This window comes from Triticum urartu, chromosome 5A (genome assembly GCF_056163025.1).
Source record: "Triticum urartu cultivar PI428250 chromosome 5A, HENAU_Tu73, whole genome shotgun sequence".
In the NCBI taxonomy this organism is placed as follows: Eukaryota; Viridiplantae; Streptophyta; class Magnoliopsida; order Poales; family Poaceae; genus Triticum; species Triticum urartu.
Window position 1 is genome coordinate 153105764 of NC_141877.1, and position 20463 is coordinate 153126226.

General features: G+C 45.5%; 1 long non-coding RNA gene across 3 annotated transcripts; it reads right to left on the reverse strand.

The window, feature by feature from the left end:
* Nucleotides 1-357: 357 nt before the first annotated feature.
* Nucleotides 358-3150, reverse strand: LOC125508264 (uncharacterized). 3 transcript variants are annotated; one of them, XR_007283336.2, is made up of 3 exons: nucleotides 1233-3150; nucleotides 810-1026; nucleotides 358-676 (listed from the first exon to the last, which is right to left on the reverse strand). It is a non-coding gene; the product is annotated as an uncharacterized LOC125508264 (long non-coding RNA). The 3 variants fall into 3 exon arrangements; XR_007283337.2 differs by having other exon boundaries at nucleotides 358-665; nucleotides 775-1026; XR_007283335.2 differs by having other exon boundaries at nucleotides 358-665; nucleotides 1233-3148.
* Between the last annotated feature and the right edge of the window lie 17313 nt (nucleotides 3151-20463).

Consider the following 20463-nt stretch of genomic DNA (forward strand, 5'->3'; position numbering starts at 1 on the left):
TCTAACCCCTCCGAGCGGCCCACCCTCCCTCCCGCACCACCTCTCCCCCGATCCTCCCGACCAGCTCCGTAACGATGACATAACAAGGATGGAAAATGATATATCTATAGGAAGACCATCTGCAGAAAAGTCACATCATAATCTTTAACCATGGACAACAAGTTCAAACACAAAACCAAGGACTATAGTAGCTAAACTCTCGCAGAAATCTCTCTCTAGCATTCTAGTTGAACTTGAACAGTAGCGCACCAACATTAGCTAGAGGGCGAGGTAGGACACAACAACAGCAGCTAGCAGCGACCACCAAATGGAGGCTGGGTCATGACGGTGGCACTGAGATGGAGAAGGTGCAGGGCATGGCAGGCAAAAATAACTGTGATTGAAAAGTCTTAATCAGGTAGGTAGGCGTTACAAGAAAAAAATAGCAAGTACATCAAGTTTTAGTGCCTCTTTCACACATAGATGTGCAACAAAATTGGCATTCCTTCTTATATAGATGAACTTGAACCCCTGGAAACTTGTGAGATATGAATGCATCTCTCGAAAGCCATCGACCGCCTCAGAAAAAGACTTGGAATCCTTTGACATCATGCATCAAACTTGGCCTTCAGTCTCAATAATATTATTTCATAATCCTTTTTCAATCACGATCAACATGGTTGTCCCTGCGAGCCAACTATCAGCTTTACGATTATGAAAATACTAGATTTTGGCAAATGTGTACGAGCTACTGAAGAAATTGAAGATAGTTGCAAACAATATACGAGCTACAACCTAACAATTTGCAAGCGCTTGAGTGAAGGCAACACCTTTGTTCTTCTTGAACTTCTCATTTTTCTTATTCTGAACTTGATGTTGTTATTTTTTTGCAACTGCCAGTGCCGGGAGGCCGGCTTCGCTCCGTCAGGTAGCCGCGTCCACCTCCTCACAGGATAGCGAGCAGGGGAGGAAGGAGAGATAGACCTGGCAGCAAGCGGGGGAGGAGCCGGAGTAGCGCTACATCAGGGATGCAGGGTGAACCTGAACCTGAAGTACATAACACACATGAAAAACACTCTTAAGTAATCCAACCCATATCAATTAGCAAGCAAGGACTAAGCTAGAAAGGAAAACGAACACACAAAACTAGTACTGGTGCACTAAGACATTTTAGCCAACATTTTGCGTGCACACACAAAAACTAGAGAAGTGGAGAGTGAAGAAGCAGAGAGGAGGCACAATGGGTAGGGAACCTGCAGTGCTGCATCCGCATTCAGGGATGGGTCGGGGACGAAGGAGCTTGCTGGAGCAGCACCCACCACCCCATGCACGCAAAATTGGAGCTGGTTGAGATGATATGCGTCCTGGAAGAGTCGCCCTGCTGTTGTGGCATGACTTGGACTGCAGCGACCCACACAATTTTTGTTGATGCATACACAATGGAGGAGATGAGCTTCGATTAGCGTCAATTAGCGCGCACACATCTGGCGAGCACAGCGGCCCCGATCCCGGGAGTGGTGGCCCGACGGCGGTGAACAGCCAGTGCTTTGCAGGGCGGGTCCCGGCTGCGGCGCACTATGGGGTTCGTGCGGGAGGATGCAAGGCCGGCCCCCTCCTCAGAAGGCAGCGCCCTGCCGGGAGCCATGGCTGTGACAGGGATGAGCAAGATGTTGAGATCCATCTTACCTCGCCCGACAGTGGCGAATGACTACAACTGGAGTCATTGGACTGCAATGGTGGGGTTGAGCTGGAGGATGCAATGGCGGCAGCGACATGCACATCAGTGCCGAGCAAAATAATGTGCCCATTTTTGTTTTCCTGCATTAGAAAATGTTTTGCAAGAGATTCCAGATGCTACAACTAGTTCTCATTAAATTGGAGGATACAAAATCAAATTCCCAATACAAATACATTTTTAATCTGGAACTAACAGAGGTTACAACAGAGAACAATCCCTGGTTTCTCAAATTGGAATTCATGCCCTTTTTATGTCATCGTTACAAACTAGACTTCTCTTTTTTTCTAATAAGAACACACACTATAAAGGAAAAATAGAAATTTCTTTTGCCATCCTTGGTGGAGCACATAACGGCAGGTGCAACAAGTTCAGAGTGTGCAAGTAGAAAGGAAGAGGTTCAGAGAAAAAGACTGACACTTGGTCATGCTGCGGAGGCGTCCTGTAGTCCATACTTGTCTGGAGCAGCAGTAATGAGGACGCAACTAGAGAAGGCCAACGGAAATTTTGCAAATAACACTCCTCGCCACATCACATAATTTGATCTCCTCCAGTACCTGCTACTACTACTCCTCCTTGTTGGATTTGGGCACGGCCAACCTGACGACCAACAACAACAGTAGCACAGGTGGGTCTAATTTTCCATTAACAACCACTGTCGTACGCTGACCATTGGAGGACAAGTCGTGGCTGTGCACGAGAGATGCAGAGGGACCAAGGGGAGCGTGGAGTGGATGAGGTAGGAGGGGCTGAGAACAGCATCATCGACAGCGGGGCTGACTAAGACGACCTGCGGAGGCGTCGGACGGCGGAGAGACGAGGCTGGAAGCTCGAACGGCGCGCGATGACCAGCTCAGAGGCGGTGCATGGGAGAAGGCAGGCTGCGGGGGTGGCGCACGGCGCCCGGTGCGCAAGTGACCCGAGAAAGGAGGCGGGATACAGGGTTGACCCACGGCGAGGTGGGAGGAGCTGGAAGTCCAGATCAGGGTCTCCGCGTGGTTCGCCATGGGGATCCATGGTGATGTATGGCGACTCGCTTGGGGGAGGGAGGTTGGAGCGCCGGCATCATCTAGGATAGGCGAGTGGTGGAATGAGGAGGGCGCGAGCTCGGGAACGGCGGCGGCGGGCGAGCTCAAGAACGGCTACGGTGGCGCACTAGCTCAGGAACGGCGGCGCGCGCGAGCACAGGTGCCGGCAACGCGTGGAGGTGTGTGGATCCTGGTGGCGGCGTTGGTGAGAAGTTGGCGGTGTGGGGAGGTGGGTCGCGGCAGCGGTGGTGCGCAGGCGGCAGCGCAGGGATGTGGCGGCGCGGCGCACGGGGCTGCTTGGGCGCAGCGGCGAGGATCTGGGAGGTCGCCGCGGCAATGGCGGATCTGGGGAGATAAGACGAGGCGTTTTTTTGTTTTGGGAAGTTCGGGAGGCCCCTGTCGGGCCGTGCATTGTGATCCGAACAGTTATTTTAATTCCAGAATTAGAATAGTATTACTATATATATATATATATATATTCCTACCCAAGTTAAAAGAGATCAAAGAGAGTCTGTTGTAAAAGCACAACTCAAACATAGGTACCCCTTGGGCACAACCACAATATCACTTGGGGGCTTGGTCATATTCGAACCATAGCTTAAACCCTCTTGATAGGCATAAGGCCACCAGGGAAATCACTTGGGGGCTTGGTCGTATTCGAACCATAGCTTAAACCCTCTTGATAGGCGTAAGGCCACCAGGGAAATCATTTGGGGGCTTGGTCGTATTCGAATCATACCTTAAACCCTCTTGATAGGCATAAGGCCACCAGGGAAATCACTTGGGGGCTTGGACATATTTGAACCATAGCTTATACCTCTCTTGGTAGGCATAAGGCCACCAGGATGATCACTTGGGGGCTTTGGTCGTATCCGTATCATAGCTTAAACTCTCTTGATCGGCACAATGCCACAATTATGCCAATTCAAAACCTCTTGGTTTTTTAGGTTTATTTAATTCCACTTATCATACTTTATGGTTCTAATGCACCGGTGTTCATTAAACCGGCTTGGTTTTGACTATAAGTCGCCAGTATACTATCCGGTGTTTTTAACAACACCCGGTCCAACTTTATTTATAAACCGGTAACATCTGATACTTATCAAGGTTCCGGTTGTGGGTTATAACCCTCATTACACTAGTTTGGGGTGATCAACCATCATAGGTATGATATCTTTTAATGATTATTATTTCCACCAGCTTTGATTATAAATCATGATAAATTCATGTTGGGGCAGTATAATCCATCCTGCGGTAAACCGCCAGGACATTTTTTCTCTGTTGTATGAAGGAACGGCTTTAGGATGAATAATATCATCAGGCATACATGGCGTGTCTTCACATAACGGATAAAGAAGTATCATAGAAACAACCAAATATGCACGAGGGAGTATTAAAGCAAAAAGTTTGAAGCTAGCCCATTACAAGGCATTTTGAGCCCAAAAGATAATGGTTCTTAAGTCTCAAATAGCAGCTGATAAACCGACCCCGGCTCATGAATCCTGACCCGGCTGACTGGATGGTTGCGCCTCACCCCTTGTCGGTTCGTCTTCCTCCACCGTCTGGAAATTGGGTTTGGACCAGTCAAAGCCATGAAGGGCGACAAATTCAGACTCATCATCAATCAGACCAGACGGGTCAATCTCAGGGGCGAAAGTGTGCTTACGAATAGGCGGGATTAAGTCCATCACTTTATAGGAAGGAGTCGCCATCTTCTTATTGTCTGCATCAAAACCCGGCTGATACTTAGTGAGGTTGGTTTCTTAACCGATAATGGTAGCACGAGGACGTGTTTCCTTGACACAAGCAGCAAAATCTTCTTGGTTGAAAGGTGTTCCATCTTCTTTAAAGCTGGGGGTATCCTTTAGCCACGTCTGCCGGGTCTAATTCTGGCACCCAGGCTTTAGCAGAGCTTAAAGTTGTTACAGCTCCAGCTCTCGCGCATGATCGCTTGATTTCTTAGAACCGGCCGGGCAAGATAGACAGCTTCTTCAAGATGTCACTTAATAGAGTCGGCCATTGATTCACGGGGGAGATAGGGGCAAGCGTCCGTTGAGCTCCGGTGTACAACTGTTCAACCAGCGTGTAAACCGCCTTCAGCTTTACCATGGTATCCCGGTTCAGATTGCTGCTCTTGGGACCTGAAAATATCATACAATGAGTTAAGTGGCGGCTTATAATGGAATATATTTATTTGAAGTATGTAACAAAGTGACTTACCGAAGATTGCAGAAACCATTTGAGACACACGGTTCTTTAAACCGGTGAGTTTAGCGGTGACTTCTCCTAGAGCCGCTTCAGCCTTCTCTGCACGATGTGTTAAAACAATCTTCTCATTAGCCCAAGCTTATTTTTCCGCTGTGAAGTTGGTCTTCAATTTTTCGGTCTCAGAAACACTCAACTGGAATTTGGATTCAGCCTTCTTTGTCTCTATCTCTTGAGTCGCTAGTCGGGCCTTGGCCTCAACAGTTGGGATTCTAGTTCTGTGGTTGCAGCCTACATACAGCATAATGTTGTTTCAGTTTCATGGCGGATTATAAAAGATAAGTCCCAAGTGTTTTGTCAACAATAACACTTGGCACTTCGGGGCTAATGTCTGTCAGCGCAATTTTTTTCAAAGGAAACAATTTTTCTAAAAAGTCCCAAGTGTTTTGCAGGCAACAACACTCGGCACTTGGGGGCTAATGCATATTGCTTGACTTTTCTTTCTACAAGTGAGTCGTATAAGCTGTCCACAGTCTCAGCCGGCTCAGGCAGGTTATACGGTTTAGTTCAATGCAATAATTAGTACGACCGGCTCATTCATACTGATTAAACCGGCCCTTGGAGGCTAGTAGGCTATATAACTTATATGAGCCGGAGAACATACCTCATATTTTTGATGCATCTGTTTGACCATTTCAATTTCTGAGTCATGGCTGGAGTGCACTTGACTGAGATAACCGGATAGCACTTCACTAATACTCAGGTGAGCATAGTGGGAGACATCCAACCTCACCTTTTGCCTCTACATAACTTCTTGTTTGGCAGAGTGTCTTGCCAAGACAGTTGGGTTCCCAAGTTCAACGAATCTAGTGCTAGTGATTAAAACATCAACATTGTGCTTCTCCGGCGGGTTAGCTGAGCTTGACGGATCAATACTAGATGGATCAATAATAGTTTCATCTGTAGACTGCTCGGGTAAATCAGGTTGAACGTTGAAGGCAAGGTCCTCTGGCCATTTAGCGTGTTCGGGCAGAAATGTTGACTGCTCCGGGTCTTCAAGATGTTCTGGTACGAGGTTTGGCTACTCCGGTTCAGTGGTTCTCGGATCCTCAGCCGGTTTTGTTACATTTGCTTTCTTGGGCTTTGCTTGACCGCTAGAAAGGATTAGACAAGTCAGTACAATGATACATATTTAAAGGTGTATAAGAAGGGTAGTTATCTTTACCCGGGGGCGGTCGTGAAAGCCGGAAATTGCGTCTGTGATGAATCGCAGGAGGAGGAACGGGAAATCTCCTATAAATATGGAATCAAAAAGAAGTGATGAAGGTAATTCATTGAATAAATACAAGGGTGAAAGTCAAAAAAGAACCTCATTCTGGCGTTTCCAAGGAGATTTTGGTAAGCCGAAGGGTAAATCGTCATCTCCACCGGCTGGGTCTGCCGGCGGCTTTCATGTTGCCGTCGTTTAAAAATAAAATGAGGATCTAAATAAGCCAAGGGGTGTCAAAACCTTTCTTTTCGGGTTACCCGCCGAAGTTTCTGCCTTGGTAAAGGTTCTGAGTCGGTGGAAATAATATTTACCTCTTCTTCAACTGCCTGGCTGGCCCCCGTGTCATCCTGGTAATAGTCAATGTCAATAAGGTGGTTAAAAAGCAGGCCAAGAGAGTCAAGGGCTACCTCCGACTCAGAGGTGTCATCCAGCTTGAGTAACTCAGAGGCGGTTGGCTTCTTCTTCTTTGATTTTCTGACGATTTTCTTGGCGGCTATCGCAGCAGCTCTAGCTTTCTTGGCAGCCTCATGGTCATACTTGACTTTCCAAAAGTCAGATTTAGCCTGTGGAAGGGTAGCATGTTGAAATTCATGCAAATATTTAAACTGCTGAAGGAAAAGAAGTCAAAGGATTTACCTCTGGCGCCGGGTTAAGCTTGCAGAAAGGATTTAACCCCACTATGCTACATCTTCATACTTGCTGTTGACAAGAGTAGTTGCCATTTCCACAATGGTTTCTTCCGTCAGACGCAGGGAACTATGACATAATGGATCATCTATTCCTCTGGTGTAGTTACACATCAAGCCGGATCGGCGGCTCAGAGGGATGATCCGCCATGCGACCCAACAGTGGATCAAGTCAACTCTAGTTAACCCATTTCCAAGTAAGGCTTGAACTTTTTGGATTGTGGGGACAAGTTTCTTGCATTCAGCGGCAGAAAGCTTATCGGGAAGTTGATACTTGGCGTCAAGACGTTCAGCACGGTAACCCGGCATTGGGTTTTCATCAGACGGTGAGGAATCCTTGCAATAAAACCATGTCTAATTCCAATCCTTAGGATGGCTTGGCAGAACTACAAAAGGGAAGATGGCATCCCATCTACGTTGAATTGAAATCCCGCCAAGTTCTAAGCTGGGACCATTGGTGTATTCGTTCTGGCGGTTCAGGTAGAAATATTCTCTAAAAAGCTCCACCAAAGGTTCTTCTTGAAGATAAACCTCGCAGAAAACTTGGAAGTTGCAGATATTTGATATGGAATTGGGTCCGATATCTTGCGGGTGAAGCTTGAAAAAATGCAAATCATCTCTAAAGAATTTTGAGCCGGGTGGTGAGAAGCCCCTGTTCATGTGATCAGTGAAAACAATAATTTCACCATCCTTCGGCTGAGGTTTCACTTCAGCCGGGTCAGGAGCATGGTAAGACATGACACTTTTTCCGGTAAGTATCCAACAGTGACAAAGTCTTTCAAAGTACTTTCGGCGACTGTGGAAGGGACCCAGTTGCAAGTGGTCATCGTCTTTGGAGGCATGATGAAATGACAATCTAAAAGAAATAATTTACCGGATCAAGTTAGTTAGTGGGACTGCAAATCAACAACTACAGAGCTTGTTTTAAGCAAGGGCTAATGATATATGAGGTACAGGTAAGCCGGGAGAGTAAGCCGCCATGGTTAAGATATTCAAGAATGACCAAAAACAAGATTGGCTAAATACTGAGATAAACAAGTTCCACATTTGGAGGTTATAAATTTGGATTTACTGCTGTTCAGGAAAAGGGGATAAATTCATCTATAAAAGGCGACAGTGGAAAAATAGAGAAGCCCTAGAGGAGATTTTCCACGGCGGGGATGTGATCTAGTATTAAAACAAGTGCTAAAACTACCACCGCGCAAGCTTTCCATATATTTTGGATCTAATACGTGGATCTAAATAAAGGAAAAGGAGGAGGAGGATGAACGCAGATGAACACCGAAGAACACCGATGAAACCCTAATGGCGAGATTAGTGATGAACAGAGGAAGACTTACTGGGGATGTAAGAGCAGTGGAGTTGCACCGCAGTTCTTTGGTTTTCTCAGGGCGATGCAGCGGCTGGAGTCGAGGACGAGGAGAGAGGTCGACGGCGGCAGGGCTCGTACTAGGACGGCGCGCTGTGAGGAAGGAAGGAGACGGAGAAGAATGGAAGATGGCTTTCGGGTCCTATTTATAAGGAGACAGAAACAGGCAGGCATGAAAGACGAGGATGCCAAATGATAGTTATCCAGCTAATTGGACGCCTCGATTTTTGGGAAGACATTAAGATAAAGATCTGTTAAGATGGCGTTGGGCGGGTTTCCAAAAATCTAGGAGATGACGTCATGGCGGGTTACAAGTTTTCGCAGCGGGAATGAGAGGATTTTTTTCTAAGTATTGAAGGTTGACATGAACGAGTCCAAATCAACCTGGGCCTAATGTTGGGGATATGATTATTAGGTATGACCCGCCCAGGAGGGGCCGGGTCAACCCTATGAAGACCCAAAGGCGGCTTAAAGCCCACGAGTATGAACCGCCATATATGTAAACTTGTACTGTAAGGCATGTGTAAAAGGTCACCGAGCCGGATACATTGTATAAGCCGGCCGGGACTTTGAGGGCCGCAGGGCATCTTCCTGTGTATATAAGGGGACGACCTAGCGGCGGCTTAGGGCAAGAAACAACAGATCGAGAGCCGGGTCAAGCATATTCGCTCCTTGCTCGTCGAAACCCTAGCAATACCAACTACAAACTGGACTAGGCTTTTACCTTCATCGTAAGGGGCCGAACCAGTATAAACTCTCCGTGTCCTTTGTCCTGTTTAACCCCTTTTAAGTTAACCTCAATGCGATGGCTCCACGACTAAGTCCTCACACTAGGACATCTGCCGTGACGATTCCACGACAGTCACGGAACTCGGAAGTTGATCACCAAAACATACATCAAGTGGGTCATGTGAATATCCCATTGTCACCACATATAAGCACATGCAAGACATACATCAAGTGTTCTCAAATCCTTAAATACTCAATCTGATAGGATAACTTCAAAGGGAAAACTCAATCCATTACAAGAGAGTAGAGGGGGAGAAACATCATAAGATCCAACTATAATAGCAAAGCTCGCGATACGTCAAGATTGTGCTAAATCAAGAACACGAGAGAGAGAGAGAGATCAAACACATAGCTACTAGTACATACCCTCAGCCCCGAGGGTGAACTACCCCCTCCTCATCATGGAGAGCGCCGGGATGATGAAGATGGCCACTGTTGATGGATCCCCCCTCCGGCAGGGTGCCGGAATGGGGTCCCGATTGTTTTTTGGTGGCTATAGAGGCTTGCGGCGGCGGAACTCCTAATCTGGGTTATTTTCTGGAGGTTTCAGTATTTATAAGAATTTTTGGCGTCAGGAACAAGTCAGGAAGGTGCCCGAGTCGTCTACGAGAAAGGGCAGCGCGCCCGGGGGGTAGGGCGGGCCCCCACCCTCATGGACGGCCCGGGACTCTTCTAGCCCAACTCTTTTACTCTGGGACTTCTTTTGGTCCATACAAAATCATCAAAAATTGGCACATCAATTGGACTCCGTTTCATATTCCTTTTCTGTAAGAGTTAATTACACTTTTAATACATGAACTTGCATGACGGATACAAATTCATACATAAAGTTGAAAAATGTCATAAAGTAGTACAACAACTTGCGTTTGAGGTATATTTACATACATTTCGGATCCCAGGCCATTATCTCTCAAACCAAAGACAACACAACATTGACCTAGAAAGGCTAGCCAGTCCACCAACCGTTACTTGTTGTTTAATTAGTCATAATCTCCTTATATCATCGACATAATTGTTCTTGTTCTTTCTCCATATAATTTTTGAAACCAAACTGGCATGCCTGTCGGTTCACATTTCTACAGCCGTACTGCCCGTTTACTGGTTCCTTAGCTATTTTTAGGCACTATAATTTAGGATGTATTCTTTACTAAGAGCATCTATAGCCAGACCCTCCATACCTGCCCTAGATGCCCCGATGGGCTGCCTGATCACTGTCTGGACCAAAAAACGCGACCCAACCGGGCTACCCGTATTCGGCCTAAACGTCCAGACTTACCGATACTCTCCATATCCCGCCATATACGGGGCGAATATGGGAGTCCCGGAAGCGCCTGAGCACGCCCGCCACGTAGGACTGACCGCTGGTGTCCGTGGCAATTTGGTCATATCAGCCTCCCCTGTCCTTGCTTGAGCAACACTCTTCTCTTCTCTATTCACCCTCCTCCGCATTATCGTCACCAGACTTCCGCTGGCATTGGTGCTCCGCCGCCATCCCAACTCAGGGCTTCATGACCAGACGCCCCAACCCACACTGCCGCCGACCAGGTCGCCATCGGACAAGGTTGCCGCCACCAGACGGCTTCCCGGTATGTCAAACTCCCCCATATTTTCACCCCGCGCTCTATGTGTTCGATGAAATATCTAAGCTGATTTTTGATTCTTTTGGTCATTACTTCTATTTCACCAATGGATTCGGCATGCAAATCAATAAACTTTGCAAATATCCTTGGACAACTTGGTTTTTTCCCTCGGTTTGTTAAAAAAATACTTCTGGTTTAGTGGGCTAGTAAGCCAAACAATTACTTGAAAGTAAAGTATCACTCGCGTGTAGTGCATAGTTTTTTATTCAGATCAATTCTACCTCTAAAAGATATATAAAATCACTATATACATCTGAACCAGTAATAATATGTAGCTCACTGGTTAGTCGATCACCGCTTGCCGCAAACTCTCGAGTTCTAGTCCTGCGGGAGCAATGCGTCTTTATTTTTCTTCCTCTTTTCCCACTTACAGGTGGGCCCACACTTAGAGACCACATGGATTTAACATGGAGATATCCTAAGAAATGTTAACTGGGAGATAACATCCATGGACGGAAATGTATGTAAATGTACTTCAAACATAAGTTGTTGGACTAATTTGTGTCATTTTTTAACTTTATGTATGAATTTGTACGCTCCGTGCAAATTTATGTACTAAAAGTGTTATTAACTCTTTCTGTAAAACTCAAAAACAAGGAAAAATAGAAACTGACAATGGGCTCTAGGTTAATAGGTTAGTCCCAAAAATCATATAAAATAGCATATAAATGCATATAAAACATCCTAGATGCATAATATAATAGCATGGAACAATCAAAAATTATAGATACGTTGGAGACGTATCAGAGACGTATCAGCATGGTGTCACGTCATATATGTCATGGTAACAACATTGTCCAATTTGGGCCAAGCTTTATTACAAACCTCTTACAAAAACTGGAGTTTCTCTCAAAGAAGCCTCGTGGTTCTGATAGGGAAATGTGTCCCCCTTGTGGGCGAAACGTAATAACTGCCTCTTTTCGCCTTGTATTTTCTTCTACGGGCAACATGGAACGACAGGATATCTGTGTTGAAATTTAAACGATATTCGTTCCGTATTGTCGCCTTGAACTTTGTTTTTTATAGGCGACATAGAATAACAGGACTGTCGGACTGAAATTTGAAACTGTTCAGGGTTCGTTTGGCCATTGTGTGTGTATATATATAATATTCTGAATAATATTATGATCACAACCTCACCTACCCCGCTAGTAGTACGTTGAACTTCCCTGTGATCTAGGTTGAACTTCCGCCAACATTGCCCAAATGGGGCTTGAGATATACCGTTGGAAAGGTATGGACCCCAATATCATGACCCAACTTAAATTTTTGGCAAAATATAAGCGGTTTAAGAGCAGTTTTGAAAACCGTTAATTCTTCGCACAAAAAACATGAATCGTATTTTCGATCGCATTTCTAAACCGTTTATTGGAATGAGGCATATAATATGGCGTTGGAAATCTGCTGCAAAACCGCTCCTTCCACATGTTGAAAGTTTTCTCTAATTCCCTATGGTTAAAGAGTAATTTGAAAAAACGTAAAATTTCATAAACCAAACAGCTGAGTTTGTTTTTTCGATGTCATTTCTAAATGGCTAATCCAGTGGAGGCATATGATATGGCTTTGGAAAGCTTATGAAAATGCGCTACTTTTTCATCTTGAAAGCTTTTTTCTAATTTTGAATGGTTTAAGAGTAATTTAGAAAATGGTCCAAGTCTTACCGAGTTCGTATTTTCGAGCTAATTTTTTAACCGTGCGTCCAAATGCATCAAATGATATGGCGTTGGAAAGCTTGAACAAATGCGAAACTTTTTGGTATGTATTGTTTCTCCCAATTCTTTACGGTTTTAAGTCAGTTTCGAAAATGGCGAAAAACGTATTTTTGCTGTAATTTCTACGAATTTTACCGGAATGGGGCAAATAATATAATGCTGAAAAGCTACGGAAAATGCGAAACTTTTTCATCTTGATGGTTTTCTTTGATTCCTAGTCGTTTTCAAGTAATTTCGTAAACGGCGGGATCTTGCGTTCTGCCTTTATCGCGAAACAGATTCTTCAAAAATGCACCGTGTGAAGAACCTGAACTTCTCGGCGCGTGTACCTGAACTTCACTCTGTTTTTCATGTGAATTTTTTGCTCGTAGGTCTCCATCCACTTCTCGTAACTCTCCATCCACTCACCGGAATTGAGCAAGTGATATATCAGTGGAAAGCTGCTGTAAGCACATAACTTTCCCGTGTTGATCGTTTTTCATACTTGTGATGATTTTAAAAGTTTTTCATCTGAAATTCATTTGGTGTAGTAGTTGAACTTCATACTGTTTTTACGTTGAACTTCTGTGACGTATTTTCGTTTGTAATTTTCTCATCCATTCGTCAGTGTTACACAAATGATATTCTTGTTGTACAAACCTCTCTCACAATAATTTTTTTTAACTTTCTCTGACGGAGTACTTGAACTTATAACGAGAACAAATTTAGCCTTTTCATTTTTATTCTTTTTAATACAAAATGCACATCGTGTAGAACGTGAACTTCTGGTAGTTTATCAACCTGAACTTCTCTCGGTTATGTGAAAATATCTAAGTTTTTTATAAATATTAATCTGAATTTCTTAATCCTTTTTTTGTGAATTTTAAAGCGCTCCATTTTTAAAAGTTGAACTTCTTGTTATTTTATTTTTTGAACTTCTTATTTCCATTCTTTAATAACGAGGAAAATCTGAGTTTTCTATAATCATCGAACTTCTCCATATTTTTAATATGGACTTCCTGGTTTTATTTTCTTAATTTTTTTATGAAACTTTGAACTCCTGTATTATTAAAAGTTGAACTTCTTGTTTTCATTCTTAACAAATCTGAGTTTTTATATACTTCGAACTTCTCTGTTATTTTGAATTGAACTTCTTAGTCTTATTCTTAGAAAAAATATGTTTTCAAAGAAGCATCAAACATTTTTTTAAATCGAACCTCACACATTTATTTTTCCTAGGGATGGAAAGGATTTGAGTTTCCCGTAAACATCAAACTACTCCTTCTATTTTAATTTGAACTTCTTTAATTTTATTCTTTAGTGACAAAGAGAAAGCTGTTTTTTATAAATATTGAACTTCTCTATTTTTATAATTTGGACTTCATGGTTTATTTGAAATACTTTCTTTTTCCATTTGAACATCTAAATACACGGTGAACCTCTTTCAAAAGAATTTTTGAACTTTCCCGGACCGAGCACTTGAACTTCTACCAACAAAACTTTTAGACTTTACCCTTTTATTGTATTTTTCTAATACGAAACACACACCATGCAGTACGTGAACTTCTGACAGTTATCGCTTTGGATTTCTCTTTTGTTTCTCGTTAGTAATTGAAAAAATCTGAGTTTTTAGACATCAATCCGCTCTAACTTTTTACAAAACAAAATTATAGTTTTTTCCGCTTTCTACGATTTAATTTTTTGTCTCGCGACATTTTTAGCCATTTTTTTGTTGTTAGTGAAATGGCCTAGACGAACCTTTTTTTCATTGATGATTTCCTTCAGTATATGGTACACGTGAACTTGTGAATTTCTAAAACATGAACTTCACATTTATATCTAAAACATGAATTTCTAAAACATAATGGTTTAGCTTTTTAGAAATATACTTCGGGGCGTATATAATCGTCAGTGTTGAATTATTTTGAATACAAGCTCAAATTATTTTAAACTTCTTGGTTGTCCTTTTAGAAAGACGAATAACTATTTTTAACTCCGTCGCTTGTTATTTAAGTTTAACCTTTCAGAATTATTTTATTTAGTAATGGTGAAACTCTTTTTTGATAAACTTTTTTGAACTTCTCTATTTTCATTTTAACCTTCTTGGTTTTGTAATACATATTGAACTTCTTCGTTTTTAAAATTTGAACTTCTAGTTTTTATTATAAATAGATTCAACATATTACTTTTATTCCTTTTTTTGGATAAGAGAAACAAAAACTGTATTGTACAGTGAGAAGTTCATTTTTTTGCAGTGTGAAAAGTTGCATTTTGTTGTGAATTTGTTGTTGTTTTATTTCTGTATTTTTTTACAAAATGAACAATGCATGTTTCGCTGGGAGAAATGCACAAACATTGAATGTATAAGGGAAATTACTACATGCTTATGCAGGTGCAGAAATATGAATTATTTAGAGAAGGGAGAAACTCTGAATTTGTAGCTCGATAGAACCTGAACTTCTGCTTTCTTTGTGATTTGGGAGTCTGGGTAAGTTAATATCATTAAGGAGCAGCAACGGAATAGTATATGTTTGTGTACAGATCCAAGAGCATAGCTTTCACAAAACTTGTATGAAGATTATCTCCAAAGAAGCAGGGACCAGGGGACTAGTCGGTCGCAGGAGATGCATCAATTGCAGAGTTGAAGCACGTAAATGGAAAAAATCTAAGAAGTCCAAGTATTGTTACAACGAGAGCACTACCCGATGCAGTTGGAATGGCTGCACACGCACGACGATCTGGCCCCGATCCAAAGGGAGTGGCCTTGGAAGAGGAGGCACACAACAGTGCGTACCAGATCTCTCCAATCCACACGGGCCACGAGGATGAATGATGAGCCGACCACACAAAAGTAAAACTGAAAAAAGTGTCCATGGATCCGGTACATACAATCTCCTGTGAGCTTTGAATCTGAAGCAGGTCGGCAGGGTTACTGACCGCTGCGAGTGAGAGAGACCATGGATGGATCCTCCAAAAGAGAAGAATCCTACAGTGCTCACCATTTTGTTTACTGTCAGCCGGTAGTAGATCCTGTCGGTGAGGCGACGAGGTCTCACCGGCGCTAATTAATCTTGAAAACCATGCTGGTGATCTTAAGTCTGCATGAGTATATAATTAGCGCCAGTGGGGAGACAAAAGTTCAAGTACGCGTAAGCTAGCTTTGCTCCCCGCAGGGTGAACGCATGGGGGATCACGCGGAGGTGAACGGAGGCCCGACATGTGGCCTTGGACAGCCGAATCAGATAGATGCAAGGGCGGCACCGGCGGGAGGTCCATCCAACCACCACACGTAGGTGGCCTTGGACTGAGGTGAAGCATCAATGACGGATCCGGCCCCAGCTCTGGCCGGTGAACTTCGTGCCGCGGCCCAATCGACCTGCAGGAGCATGGTGGGGAGACGTGCATGGGATCTCTCCCTGATGGTGATCCAGGGTGGCGCCGGCGCAGGTGGTCAGCGGCGGATGGTTGGCCGGGCCTCGGTCGTCGGAATTTCGGAGATGGCAGTGGATCCAAGAGGAAGGGCAGGAGGCGGCAGGAAGCGGGGTAGAGAGGAGGTGCTGGGGTGGGCGTCGACGGTGGGAGGCACGCCGGAGCCGGATGGGCGGTGGCCGGAGGTGGGCGGGCGGTTTGGTAGGGAGGATTCGGGAGGCGACGCGGGAGGTGGGCGACGGGGGATGGGGGATGTGCGTTCTTGTTTTTTTTTCTTCGTTTGAATGCTCCGATCTCAGGAACACCTCATCGCCCCTATATATAGAGCGTTGTGATCCAAATAACTATATTACTAATTACTTAGTTTTCTATGCATTTAATGTAGTCCATAATTCAAATTTGAACTACAACCACATGCTCTAGTGAAGCAAAATGGGTGGGAAATCATACATGTGTCATTGGGTGCATGTTTAGGTCTCGTTTAAGGAATGAGAATGAATTACAAACTTGTCGTCATCCTGAAACATTGAGAATCTCAGTTTTTAAATCCCAGTAAATCAAAAAGTCACCCAAAAAACAAGAAACTTGGCATGGTTTCATGACATTGCACATATATGCCCTGGTAAAAAATCATCGAGTTTGAGAAGAGGCACACACATTAGTAGCTAATGAAGTCCTTTTTGAAACAAAAATCTGACACGTTAATATTGCAAATGGTTGTATTACATTTACCATGTCGAAATTTAACCATACCCGGTGGCGTGCGTGCAGCTGTTTGATTAGACGGGACGGGCGCGAGAAGTCCGCCGTGCAGGCTCGACGGGATGCATGCGAGCAGTCCGCCGTGTCGTGGTACTAAGTTTGACAATAGAATGGGGGGTAGGTATGAGGAGGCAAGATCCTAGCTACGGTGAAGTTGTGCACGCAAGATTTACGAGTTCAGGCCCTCCCCAGAGGAAGTAACAGCCCAACGTCTCGGTCCCCAGAGGCTTGGTCGATTGGATTATGCGTGAAGTTACATAGGGTGCGAACCCTTGTCCCAGAGGAGGGGGGGTGGCTTATATTGAGTGCGCCAGGACCCCAGCCATCCCCCGTTACACAGGGTTCAATGTACATAAAGAGAGGACGCGACTGGTAACGCCAACATTAAAGTGATATAAATGACCCTTAAGTCTACTGAGTGAATGTCCGACCATTGCCATCCAAAGTAACCATAGATATTCTGTACTCTGAGTGGTTCCTGATGGTTGAATGATTATATCCTGGTCGAATGGAATTGAGTTATCCGAGTGGAACTCATGGTCGAGTGTGTTGCATCTTGAGGTGATTCCAGTCGGTATAGTTTGCTGTCCTTTGAATGTCTTTGACTATAGGGCAGTGCCCTTGGGAAGGGTACTTAGATCAGGTATATTGCCCTACCCCAGGTACATGTCATCGTCATTAGCCCCCGAATGGTTCTGGATCCGAGCGGAGATGGAGTTGAAGATGGTTTCGACCCAATCTTTGCGCCGCGGAAGCATTTTACTTAGTTTGGAGAACCATGCAACAACTTCGACTTCATTTTTAGTTGCCTTGAGCCATTCAGAGATTATTGAGTGAATTTTGCAGATAAGCTTCGACTGCTGATACTGCATAAAATCTCCGGCGTGATTGACTGCTCTGCCGTTTCTGGATCTCACGGGATTCGAAATTTGGGGAAGCGCATGGGGCGGAGAGGGCCATAGTAATCAGAGCGGATTAGGCAAGGTGCCTCGATCCTTGTGCCACCTTTTTCATCACGTACTGCGTGCGCGACTATTATGGGATTTGACAGGATCGCCTGGACCCACAAGTCAGCCACTCAGGGAGCCAACCCATATAAGGCGTTCGGGCCAAGGCCTTTGCACTATGCGCCCCATTTCCCCCTTCTTCCTCTGCTTCTCCACCGCATCTGCTCTGCTCTTAGTACCGCCGCCCAGTCCAAGCTCAATCCGCCGCAATGGGGAAGGATAGGATGGTGACTCTGGAGCGCGTGAAGGAGGCGACAACAAAGTCGAAGGGGAAGAAGACGAGCCGGGCAGGGTCGTCATCGAGAATTGGCCTGCCGCCCGGCTGGATCCAGGGCGACTGGATCCGGTCGATGATCCAGTGAGAAGACATGGAGGATTTGGTGGACGGGGGCTTGATTCCCCACAAATCTTGGCGGCTTCTGGAGGACGAGACCGAGCCGTGACCGCAAGAGGGTGAGTGCGTCCTTCTTGCGACCCATGTCGACCGCAGCTTCTCTTTGCCTCCCCACCCCTTCTTCCGGGGTTTCCTGAACTTTGTTGGAGCCCAACTTCATCACTTTTCTCCCAACACCATAACATACCTTGCCGTATACGTGTCCATGTGTGAGAAATTTCTGGGTTGGCGACCGCACTGGGGCCGCTTCAAACACATTTTCACCTGTCGTTCTCAGTCGGTAAAAAAGGCTAATCCGAGTGATGAGAGGACACACGTGATCCAGATGTGCAGAGGTCCAGGGATCCAGATGAGAAATAAAAGCACTTTCCCCGCCATGATTTTTCCCGAGTCAGTCAGGGGGTGGCAACCGACTTGGTTCTATTGTAAGGACCAACCGACCCCAGGCCAGTCGACTGGCCTTCCCCCTTTTTCCATAGAATGAGTAGAGAAGCCTTCTCCTTTGAGAGTGACTCCGGCTGAAAATGCGGAGGTGAATATGTTGGTTGAGCGAGTGGTCCAACTTGTCCGCGATGGGGTGACTGGCATGGACTTGCTAGAAGTTTTTCTCAGTCGACGCATCCAGCCACTCCAAGCCCGTGATCATCCAATGTGGATGTACTCGGGTGTTGAAGACAGTACTCGGATCCACCTAGAGGATGTCGATGAGGGGACGGTGGCGCAGTGGCTGCAAGGTATTACTGGCAACAAAGACAACCCTGAGGGGTCTAGGAGGGTTCCTCCACTCGAAAACACCATCGAACCTGACGAGGTCTTATTCTTTCCTCCCAAGTGTATCTTGCTCTAATATGTGTTTGGTCTTGAAACTGATTGATATCCACTCAACCCCGTGTCTTGCAGATCTACACTGAGATGCACTCAATGCCGAACAGAGAGCAGGAGGATGAGGGAGAGGCGAGTGGAGGGGACAATGGCGAGTGGCATTCTGACAGAAGGGGAGACGAGGAGAGCGAGGACTTGAGCAGTGGTGAGGAGGTCGACTCCCCTCCTCGCATGGAAAGACGCTCCAAGCAGAGGCAGGACCCGGCCAGTGTCCATGGCAAAGCGACCCCGTCGACTGAACAGACTTCCAAGCGCACAAGGACATCTTCTCCTGCGCCGACTGAGAAAGCCCCGAAGCAACTCAAAGTCATGCCGCCAAAACCCCGGAAGGACTTGCCCAAGATCAAAGTGGACATCTCTATCGCTTCTGGGTAATCACTGAGCTCGACCTCTTATTTTTAGCGTGACCCGTTCTTTGGTCGATTCACTTTCCTATTTTAACCGAGTAAATTCTGAAATTTGCATTGCTGCCGCTGGGACTTCAATGTACCAAGACGATGAAGACGAGGAGATGGAGGATGCAGTCACCTCCCACGCGGGTATAACTTTGGTAATTTGGTCTTTACTTTATTAGCCATTTTGATGGTTGACTGAACTCATATAACTGATTGCTTTGCAGCTCCACCGAATGTCATTGAACTTCCAGATGATGACGAAGATGTGGCACAGAGAGTCATGGGGAGGAGGGGTAGGACTTAGAGAAAGAAGGCACCAGCTGGCGAGACGTCCCAGTAAACGCCAGTGATGGAACCAGTGGTTCAGTAGTCCAGAGACGTGAACCATGCTTCTGTTACTTTTCCTATTCCAGTGTCAGCTGAACGCCCTTCCTCGTCGACTGCACAAGTCCCTGATTCATCTGTCCAGCACCATGCCTCGGATCCTCAAGCTGCCGTGACTGGACCCACGTCTCCACTGGTCATCACCCATCACGTCCCGGAAGACCAAGTAGGCGCTGCTTCAGAAGCAATACGCCAAGAAGGCTTGATGATGGAGCGGATGAAGACAATGCACGAGACCAGCCAAGCCACCTATGATGCCAGTGCAGCCCTCCGAGCTAATGTCCAGGTTAGTTGGTTTCCGACTGTTCTCCTATCTTGACGCTTGTTCTGTTAGGATATGCTACCCAAAAAACTTGCATTGTGCATCCATCTGTCAGTCTGTTCTTCACATCTATACGCATGCTGGGTGTTTCAATTTATGCTGAGTAGTCTTTCCAGTTGAGTCGACTAGGTTATGTCAATTGCAACTTTGGACTAGTGGGGGCACACAGAGTGCACCCACTGGGTGTAGTCCCCGAGGCCGCCGTCGAATGTATGATTTGGCAGGGGTCTTGATGAAAATATCTTGTTGTTCAGTTCTTCCACTCGGTCTGGGCGGACCATGTCGAGTGGAACCTGAACTAGTGGGGGCACGCTGAGTGCACCCACTGGGTGTAGTCCTCGAGACCGCGGTCGACTGCAGGCAGTCGGTTTGGGTCTGAGAATAACTGTTGCCTCTTTTTTTTACTCGGTTTGGGCGGACCATGTCGAGTGGAACCTGGACCAGTGGGGGCACGCTAAGTGCACCCAGTGGGTGTAGTCCTCGGTACTACTGTTGA